Source organism: Triturus cristatus, chromosome 4_2 (assembly GCF_964204655.1).
Source record: "Triturus cristatus chromosome 4_2, aTriCri1.1, whole genome shotgun sequence".
Lineage (NCBI taxonomy): Eukaryota > Metazoa > Chordata > Amphibia > Caudata > Salamandridae > Triturus > Triturus cristatus.
In genome coordinates this window covers 59198811-59208553 of record NC_140586.1, presented here as the reverse complement: position 1 = coordinate 59208553, position 9743 = coordinate 59198811, and the positions used below count along the sequence as shown (strand labels likewise).

The 9743-nt window shown below is 41.9% G+C and overlaps 1 long non-coding RNA gene across 1 annotated transcript in view; it reads left to right on the top strand.

Moving 5' to 3' along the window:
• Positions 1-812: 812 nt before the first annotated feature.
• LOC146832971 (uncharacterized) overlaps positions 813-9743 on the top strand; it is a 47881-nt gene continuing 38950 nt past the window's right edge. The window contains exon 1 of the long non-coding RNA XR_014960189.1: positions 813-1122. This is a non-coding gene — a long non-coding RNA (uncharacterized LOC146832971). The remainder of the gene's footprint in view (positions 1123-9743) is intronic.

Here is a 9743-nt window from a genome sequence, read left to right as displayed (position 1 = left end):
ATGATGTAATTCCACTGGAGGATTGACTGTGTCCACGTATATTTAACCCACTGGAGGGTTTGATGTGCGGTAGCAATTTAATAGAAAGGAGAGAATCCTCAGAAAACTGATAAAATCTATATATATATATGTTGACAAGAGATTGTGATAATAATGAACGTTTTAACAAAATACAAGCAAATATATGATGCAACTGTTAAGCTATTTGACTATTGCATTTAGATTTTCACATATGTTTCAATTGGTCACTGGTGACTAGATTTAAAGTGACACTACACGAACGATAACTACATATCCCAGAATACTTAGTGATGTAAGAACAGGAAGTGCTAATTGCATATGCATTTGAACAACAAGGAATATAATTGGGTAAAGACACATCACTGGTTTATCGTGAACAAGGTCTCGGGTGAGACCGAAACACCTCGGTAAAGCTTCCGGTCCGATTTATTGAGGAATAAAGAGGAGATTTGAAAACCTTCTGTGAATGCAACATGCTCTCTTTTCTTCTGAAAGGTTGTTTGGAGGTATAGATATCATGGAAGAAAGACTTTATGAACTTAATATGACTAATACAAATTGAAAATAAGTGTACTTAAATTTAAACTATTAATTCTTTAAAACATGTTAGACAAGATGTTACTTGTATAAATAACACTGTGAAAATGGTCAGAACACACTATGTAAATATTGTAATATAGTTCAAATATTAAAAAACAATACATGCACTACATCTCCCACAATGCCACATAGAAGGCTAATGTGAACTGTATATAAGTGCACTGGTAAAAAGACTCACCTACCATGATTAAGGCCTTGGAAGGCTGAAATACGTAGGGGTGGACCGATCTTGCTGAAATAAAAGCATGAAAAATACGGGTTTCAGAGTGCAGAGCAATCTTGTTCTATAAAATCCAAGTCTATGGGCTTGGATTCAGCCTACCGCGATGCACCCGTCATTGAGCGCGCTGACGAGAGGATCCAATTGTTTTTTAATTAAAAGAGAAGCAGCGGCGCCCGTGAGCACACAGTGAACACGAAAGGGAAGAAGAAATCGCCCCCGTGGTTGAGAGCCAGAAGTCGGAGTCGGAGGATGCCGGCTACACAGGAGTTTCCCCAGAGGTGAGTGACACACACAAAGATGAATGTGAGCCACGAGACAGCCTAACGCTGTTCTGTGAGAGTGAAGCCAAAACTGTAAACAATACCGGTGGTTGGGGAAGAGCGAGGCTGAAACCTGAAAGCTTGGGAGAAAAGCATAAATAACACGCTACGGTCCAGTGAGTTAAATCGGAACTTTTGTGTCAAAGACCAAAATACAAAGTCAGAATGGAAGTGCGAAAGGCAGCGCGCCCTGAAAGTTGCAACATTGTTTCAAACCGGCACACAGGCAACAGGAGATACGACAGTAGAGAGCAATATGCAGGAAAACGAAGGGCAAATACCTAAACAACTTATCTTTCAAGTGGAACGCTTATACAAAAAGGAGATGAACAAAAGTTGGGAAGTCAGAGCCCTTGAAAAATACATAGAGGTGAATCGTGTCGAGGGAGGACTTTGGATTTTCACGATGCCCACACACCCTAACACAAAAACAGCCTTGCTAGAAGAATGGGGGCATAACAATATGGAATGTTCAATGAACATGATGACAATTCTCATAAAACAGGCCAAAATAGACTTGGATGAAATAACTAAAAACATCGAGGAACTGGAAGCACGAATTAAAGCACACACAAACAAAGAGGACATGAACAAACTATGCAAAGAGATGGAAACACGCCTTGAAAAATATGAGACCGAAATTCAAGAATGCAAACAAAGAAAATTTAAAAGAGATGAAGCTGATTATGCACATGGAAGGATATTAACATTTGCCAAAAGATTTGTTGCTTTAAAGAGAAATTATTCAACAAATAAAAACAAATACAGTGCTACTGGAGAAATTACAAGTGATTCTGTCATAAGTGAAGGAGAAACACCAATGGGCACAAGTTCAGCTATGAAACCGACTCTTTTAGAAGAAAAGAGGTTGATGCATATCGACCAAATAATACAAAGAGAAAGAGGCAGGGGGAGAGGAACAAATCGAGGATGAGGCTGAGGCAGGGGAGATTCGGAATCCTCCATAAATCAAGAAAGACAAGAAGATCAAGAAGGAAGAAGAAAATACCAACTTCGCAGTTTGAAGAGGTAATGGACAATAACTTAATAGTATACTTATCACAATATAAGTTAATGGAGGAAGAGACAAAGTTATTGAATACAGGACTCTCCTTTTGCCCGGAAAAACACTTTGATTACACCCAAACAAAAAACGATTTATACAAGTATACGAGAAAATTTAAATTGGCAAAAGTGAATACGACTAAAATATCTGGAGAGAAACCAACACAAATAACAGAAAATGTTGAACAAGGAAGTACTGAGTTAACTATTGATCAAATTCTGCACTTGCGAACTATGTTTGAACTAATGTATAATTTAGAAGAGGGAGAAACATCAGAACAGCAAATCCTTCAAGAACTGTCATTGGAAACAGACAAACATCCCCGAACAGGCCTAAAGAAAAAGTCAAGGTTCTGCCTGATAATGTCACCTGGAAACAAAACTGACTTATTTGCGGAAGCGGTGACAGGAGAACTAGATAAAATGGAAAAAATAAGACCTCCGAATCGGAAAGAAAATCTAACTTGCAAAGAAAGGAAAGCGTTGAAAACATTAATGGATAATAACACAATAATAATCAAACCCACGGACAAAGGGGGCAATATTGTCCTGATGGACAAAGATTCCTGTAAAAGAGAAGCATACAGGCAACTAAATGATGTTACTAAATACACCAAGCTTCAAAAAAATCCAATCAATGAAATGACCATCAATTTAAATATCAAATTAAATAACTGGCACGAAAGAAATCTGATTTGATGCGAATGAATTCGAATTTTTATCAAATGATCTTCCAACTATTTCAACTATCTATTTTATCCCAAAAATACATAAGTCTCTCAACAACCCGCCAGGTCGACTGATTGTTTCCTCATGTAACTCACTGTATGAGAAAATGTCAGATTATGTGGACTATTTTTTAGCGCCCATTGCACAAAATTTGAATTCCTATATTCGTGATACTGGAGACTTCCTGAGAATCTTAACGGGGATAACCTGGAATCAGGATTACATATTAGAAACCATAGACGTGGTTTCACTATATACATCAATAGAACACCAGGTGGGCATGAAAGCTTGTAGATATTTCTTACAACAGAGAAGTATATCCGAATTGGAACACAACAAAATGTTATTATCAATGATAGAGATCTGTCTGACCAATAATATCATTTTTTTCAATCATGATTTATACAGGTAAAACTGCGGAACTGCCATGGGCGTTTCCTTTTCTCCCAACTATGCCAATATTACAATGGGGTGGTGGAAGAAGGAAATGACCTGGAACATACAGAATCAAGCACAGATTGACAAAATATTCCTATGGGTCAGATTTATTGACGATTTATTTTTAATTTGGAACGGTACAGAGAGAAAATTTAAAGAGTATTTTAACACACTGAATGAAAATGATGTAGGTTTGAGATTCACCTGCACGACCAGTACCAAAGGCATCTCATTTTTGGATACCTGGATATATATTGAAGAGGATCAAATTCACTCAACACTGTACCGAAAAGAAACGTCAACAAATAGCATCCTACACGGCACAAGCTTTCACCCAAGATCTCTCCTGGAAAGCATCCCATATGGGGAATTTACAAGGATGAAAAGAAATTGCTCAAAAGCAACTGATGTAGAGGATAAAATAAATGAAACATCATGGAGACTAAAAAGCAGAGGCTATAGAGAAACCACACTATAAAAAGGCAGACAATTCAGAACAAAACACAAACTGAAACTCTAATCACTAAAAAAGAAAAGTAAAAACCAACAGAAAGCTCCCAAGAACAAAAAGTATCAAGGTGCATCGTCACCTATAGTAAAAAAAAGTGGGACAATCATAAAAAATATTGAAAAATATTGGCATTTAATATAAAATGATCCAGACATTGTCTCTCTATTGGGATCACGTGCATTTATCACATATAGAAAATCAGAATCAATTAAAGACTTATTAGTGGGAAGTAATTTCTAGGAAGAGACATCTACCAATTGGTTCCAAAAATAACAACAAGGATTTGTAAAGTGTAATGTGTGCAAAGCGTGCAAAATTGGGGAAAATCGCAAAAGCATACAAGACTTCCAAGGAAACAAAATTGACATAAAACAGAAAATCACATGCGCCACGAAATTTGTGATATATATAATCAAATGTAAATGTGGCATGCAATACATTGGAAGCACTATTTGCATGCTCAAAAAGAGACTCCTCGAACATATACGAGAAGTGAAAAATAGAGATCAAACATATGCCACTGCCAAGCATATGATGGCATGTCAGAATGGTGATTTGGAGAGCTATGATTTTCTTTGGAATCCATACAATAAAAGACAATGAGGGAGGTGGTGATGGAATTCGAAAACTACGACAGATGGAATCTAAATACATAATCAAATTGAAAAATAAGACCCCTCATGGAATTAACAACGATGAGGAATTATATGTACATCTGGAATGATAAAGAAAGAATGGAAATAAAATGTGAAAGGAAAAGAACAAAATGGAAAGAACTGCTGTTGTATGCACAAAATTTTGGGGCACTAATCCCGTCAAAAAATAGAGTCAAAGAAATTCATACCATACAGATGGTTAAAAATAAAAAAGACTCTATGGCTGTAGCTGGACAATTCAAATTAAAAGCCATACTAATGGGCATGCAAGAAAAACTTTATGAACTTAATATGACTAATACCAATTGAAAATAAGTGTACTTAAATTTAAACTATTAATTCTTTGAAACATGTTAGACAAGATACCATTTGTATAAATAACACTGTGAAAATGGTCAGAATACATTATGTAAATATTGTAATATAGTTAAAATGTTTAAAGAAATTCATGCACTACATCTCCCACAATGCCACATAGAAGACTAATGTGAACAACTGTATATAAGTGCAATAGTAAAAAGACTCACCTACCGGGATTAGGCCTTGGAAGGCGGAAACGCGTTGGTGTGGACCGATCTTGCTGAAATAAAAGCTTGAAAAATCAGGTTTTCAGAGTGCAGAGCAATCTTATTCTATAAAATGTAAGTCTATGGGCTTGGATTCAGTCCACCGCGATGCACCCGTCGTTGAGCGTGCCTCAGAGAGGATCCAATTGTATTTGAATATATATATATATATATATATATATATATATATATATTTCACCAATCCCGCTTCACACAAAAAACGGGCTGACACATGCTCAGGTAAGATCCAGAGAGGCTTTATTTTCATCATCTTGGCACATCTCGCTGTAAGTAAATTATCGCCACTGCTGTGACACTTGGCAGACGCGTTTCGGCGTGGTTGCCTTCCTCAATGCCGCTGTGTATGACAGAGACGCGCAATCAGGGATTTTGAAAAGTTCGCCCATCAACTCCTATTGGAAGATCACCGTGGTCATAGAAAGAGGACTGCGGGTGCAGAGTAGTAACCACTCCGCCTGTTATAATTTGTCCCTTAATTGACTCATGACACATCAAAGTCCCTGTGTGCAACAAGATGTTAGCCAAATTGTGCTGCTAGCACGGAAATGCAGTCTGAATCTGGGGACATAGTTCAATGACTACGTACCCTGCACACGATGATGCTCTGACTCCGTCAGCTGTCAGGCTGCATACTCTGGCTGCTGCAAACAGATGGTGATTTGGCTTCTCCAATCGTCCTTTCAGCAGACAATCTGCTGCTCTTTCCCCAGTGTACCAACACAAGTGTCGCTGCTGGGGGGGCGATGCGTACTAGCATACGCTCGAACCAAAGTTTTGTCGGCAATTCGCGGTGCACCAGACCAAGAGGCGTGTCAGTACTCAAGCGCCGACCGCTTGACTCATACTCCACCAATCCCGCTTCACACAAAAAACGGGCTGACACATGCTCAGGTAAGATCCAGAGAGGCTTTATTTTCATCATCTTGGCACATCTCGCTGTAAGTAAATTATCGCCACTGCTGTGACACTTGGCAGACGCGTTTCGGCGTGGTTGCCTTCCTCAATGCCGCTGTGTATGACAGAGACGCGCAATCAGGGATTTTGAAAAGTTCGCCCATCAACTCCTATTGGAAGATCACCGTGGTCATAGAAAGAGGACTGCGGGTGCAGAGTAGTAACCACTCCGCCTGTTATAAGTTGTCCCTTAATTGACTCACAACACATCAAAGTCCCTGTGTGCAACAAGATGTTAGCCAAATTGTGCTGCTAGCACGGAAATGCAGTCTGAATCTGGGGACATAGTTCAATGACTACGTACCCTGCACACGATGATGCTCTGACTCCGTCAGCTGTCAGGCTGCATACTCTGGCTGCTGCAAACAGATGGTGATTTGGCTTCTCCAATCGTCCTTTCAGCAGACAATCTGCTGCTCTTTCCCCAGTGTACCAACACAAGTGTCGCTGCTGGGGGGGCGCCGCGATGCGTACTAGCATACGCTCGAACCAAAGTTTTGTCGGCAATTCGCGGTGCACCAGACCAAGAGGCGTGTCAGTACTCAAGCGCCGACCGCTTGACTCATACGCCACCAATCCCGCTTCACACAAAAAACGGGCTGACACATGCTCAGGTAAGATCCAGAGAGGCTTTATTTTTATCATCTTGGCACATCTCGCTGTAAGTAAATTATCGCCACTGCTGTGACACTTGGCAGACGCGTTTCGGCGTGGTTGCCTTCCTCAATGCCGCTGTGTATGACAGAGACGCGCAATCAGGGATTTTGAAAAGTTCGCCCATCAACTCCTATTGGAAGATCACCGTGGTCATAGAAAGAGGACTGCGGGTGCAGAGTAGTAACCACTCCGCCTGTTATAATTTGTCCCTTAATTGACTCACGACACATCAAAGTCCCTGTGTGCAACAAGATGTTAGCCAAATTGTGCTGCTAGCACGGAAATGCAGTCTGAATCTGGGGACATAGTTCAATGACTACGTACCCTGCACACGATGATGCTCTGACTCCGTCAGCTGTCAGGCTGCATACTCTGGCTGCTGCAAACAGATGGTGATTTGGCTTCTCCAATCGTCCTTTCAGCAGACAATCTGCTGCTCTTTCCCCAGTGTACCAACACAAGTGTCGCTGCTGGGGGGGCGCCGCGATGCGTACTAGCATACGCTCGAACCAAAGTTTTGTCGGCAATTCGCGGTGCACCAGACCAAGAGGCGTGTCAGTACTCAAGCGCCGACCGCTTGACTCATACTCCACCAATCCCGCTTCACACAAAAAACGGGCTGACACATGCTCAGGTAAGATCCAGAGAGGCTTTATTTTCATCATCTTGGCACATCTCGCTGTAAGTAAATTATCGCCACTGCTGTGACACTTGGCAGACGCGTTTCGGCGTGGTTGCCTTCCTCAATGCCGCTGTGTATGACAGAGACGCGCAATCAGGGATTTTGAAAAGTTCGCCCATCAACTCCTATTGGAAGATCACCGTGGTCATAGAAAGAGGACTGCGGGTGCAGAGTAGTAACCACTCCGCCTGTTATAATTTGTCCCTTAATTGACTCACGACACATCAAAGTCCCTGTGTGCAACAAGATGTTAGCCAAATTGTGCTGCTAGCACGGAAATGCAGTCTGAATCTGGGGACATAGTTCAATGACTACGTACCCTGCACACGATGATGCTCTGACTCCGTCAGCTGTCAGGCTGCATACTCTGGCTGCTGCAAACAGATGGTGATTTGGCTTCTCCAATCGTCCTTTCAGCAGACAATCTGCTGCTCTTTCCCCAGTGTACCAACACAAGTGTCGCTGCTGGGGGGGCGCCGCGATGCGTGATGTCATGAGTGATGTCACTGACCATGTCATGAGTGATGTAATATGTGACGTCATCAGCAGTGCATTGCGGGCGCGCGAGTTATAGTTAGCTGAACTAACTATAACGGGGGAATTTCAATGGTTTTGTACAAGTGAAAAGTCCAGCTAACTATAACATCCCTGAAACCTATGGTTTTTTCAGTGAATTTCTGAGGTTTTTTAAATGCTAATTCCTAACTATAACGTGCCTGAAACCTATGGTTTTTTCTGTGAATTTCAAAGGTTTTTTAAATGCTAATTTCTAACTATGCCTACAGAGATAGGACATGTGAAGAAAGAAGAAAAAATGCACAGAAAGAAAAAAAAGAAGTGCAGAAAGAAGCAACAGAAGTCCTCAAAGATGAAGAAAAGTGCAGGAAGAAGGATAACGTGCAAAAAGAACAAAAAGAAGAGCAGAAAGAAGCCTTGTTGCAAAATCATCCTGTACCCTCAACTTTTTCAGACGGATACTGGTGGTAACTGAGTCTGACTAACCAGTCCTAGAGCCAGTGCTATGTTAAAAGACACTTAGAATACAGTGAAAACACCTGCATAGAATAGGGAACATTATGCATTGGGGTCCCCCTGTGATTAGCATGACCTCCTCTGTAAGCCCCTAGTATATAATAGGGCAGGGGGATTAAAACTACCTCTTAAAACAGGCCACAGGGCGTTTTTGCACATGTTAATTCAGGCCCCGTCCCCTCCCTTCACCACTGTGTAAACACGCCCTGTGTCCGTTTTTAGTTGGGAGATTACGTTCATTTGAATCCTGAGGGTCCCTAGGGTCCAACTAGCCCACTAGGTACCTCCAGTAAGTGCCACAGAGCTGCGTTGCAGAGAGGTGTAAAAAGTGGCACGGCCTGGACCACCTCTCTGCAATGCAGCTCAGTGGCGCTTACTGGAAGCACTTGGTGGGCTAGTCAGCCCCCAGGGGCCCTCAGTATTGAAGGGAAATTATATCCCCAATTTAAAACGTGCCATAGTGCGTGTTTGCACACGTCACCTCAGGCCCCGTCCCCTCCCTTCACCACTGTGTAAACGCGCCCTGTGGCTATTCTAAGTTGAGAGATTAAGTCCCCTTGAATCCTAAGGGTCCCTAGGGTCAAACTAGACCACTAGGTACCTCCAGTAAGCGCCACAGAGCTGCGTTGCAGAGAGGTGTAAAAAGGGGCTTGGCCTCAGAACACCTGTCTGCAGCGCAGCTCCCTGGCGCATACTGGAGATGCCTGTTGGGCTAGTTGGCCCTCAGGGACCCTCAGTATTGAAGAGGAATTAATTCCCCAACTTACAACTCGCCAGGGGGCGCGTTTGCAGAGTGCTGCAAGGAGGGGGCGTGGCCTACGGCACGATGCCAGTCTTTTATTAATTTTAATTTTTTAAGAAGGGGGGCTGTGTGGTTCCCCTTCTTATTCTAATTTATTGGCCCTGATGAACCCATCCCCCAGGGCCTGTCTCCTAATTATATTTTTTTGACCCCAATCCCCAGGGCCGGCCACTGTTTTTTATTATTTTTAAAAAATATATATTTATAGACACACCTAGGACATGCTGGACAAACCGTACGTACCTATCACCATGACGTTTTGCGTGATATTCATTAAAAGGCGACAATGCATACAATGAATCCACGTGGAATGTATTTACACCACTAGTGAAGCTCTGACATGTCTGATGCCCTACCGTGCCTAATCCCGGTAGACACCCTTGCCGTTTATTCATACAAACATGGGTAGCTATTGACGGGCACATTTAATACACATGCACACCAAGCCATTCAAAGGGGATTCGAC